Genomic DNA, 1349 nt, shown 5'->3' on the forward strand with positions numbered 1-1349 from the left:
ACCATTAGGGGCCAATCTCATGTGTTCATTCTGATGTGGCTGTTTCATGTGTACATGACATGCCAGGATGTAGGAAAACCCACGGAAATTGTAATGAGCAATGAGTGGTGGAACAACCCAATACTTCAGGAAAATTATTTTAGCATATGATTTAGTGTATTTGGTAGGTGTGTCTTACTCTGCAGTTTGTCCCTGCACAGGAATGGGGTGAAGCAATGTCATGTCAATGTTAACCTCTGGTATAGAGGTCCACAAACTTGGCAACTTTTAAGACTTGTGGATTTTAACTCCCAGAATTCTCCAGCCAGCATAGCTTCTCAGGGGTCCTCTCTGTATTTTCTGCTTCTGGATCATTCTTCCCCTTTGGCAATGGCTTCGATTCTGCAGTTTCTGGCTTGCAAGCATAGCTGGCTGGAGAATTCTGGGAGCTGAAATCCACAAGTCTTAAATTGCCAAGTTTGGGGACTTCTGTACTATTTGTCCAGTAGGCTCTTCAAAGTGAAAACAGTCTCTTGCTAGATCTAGGAGGGATAGTAAGAGTGCAAAACCTACTGCAACAGTTTGCGTTCCTCTAAGGTTATCTTCAGCAGGGAAGAATCTATGACTTTGTACACTCAATTGTTGCAATCTGGGGATTTTACGTCCTGCAGCCCAAGAACATGTCCACTCCTCTCTCCTTATGGCCTGTTAGCAAGAATACGTGAACAGGAATGGAGCTTTGTTCTGACATAGACAGAATGGATCTACTACCCCAAAGCATTTGAGCCACTCCTAAAACCACATTCAGAAAAATACAGGACAAAAACTCAGTTTCTGGGCTTCAACACAGCCCAGGGGGGGGGGGGGGGAAGAGAAGGGGTCAGGAAAGATGTAGCTGTTGCTCCAATCCCACCGTGGGCCACTCTAAACAATATCCGCCCAGATGTTTGTCCTCACAGAGACCCATCTGCAGTTCAACTAATGTTGAGATGGACTGCTGGTTCTCTATGGTGTTGAGGCAATAGTTTCAGCCCATCAAGTGTACCTGGACAGGTAAAGTTCACCTCACTGATACTTTGAAAGCCACCAAATCTTTGATCAGCCCCTTCTGCACATAAGAGCACCAAGAATGCTTCATGGGATTCCGGGAGAAAACCACCCTCTCGTATCATGGAAAAGACTCCAAACCCCAGATGGATGGTGACAAGGATGCCCATTGCAGCTGCTTTCCTTCTCGCTTCCCTGTATTGAGTGGAGCTACTGAAGGCCACTATGATAAAGTCTTGTTCCTCTCTCATTGTGTAGAGTTTATGTCACTTTTTATCCGCTTCCTTTATTAACGCTGGAGCTATAAAACTACCATATTAAGA

Source organism: Thamnophis sirtalis, unplaced genomic scaffold (assembly GCF_051295495.1).
Source record: "Thamnophis sirtalis isolate CommonGarterSnake01/CBP01778 unplaced genomic scaffold, rThaSir2_p1.2 scaffold_14, whole genome shotgun sequence".
In the NCBI taxonomy this organism is placed as follows: Eukaryota; Metazoa; Chordata; class Lepidosauria; order Squamata; family Natricidae; genus Thamnophis; species Thamnophis sirtalis.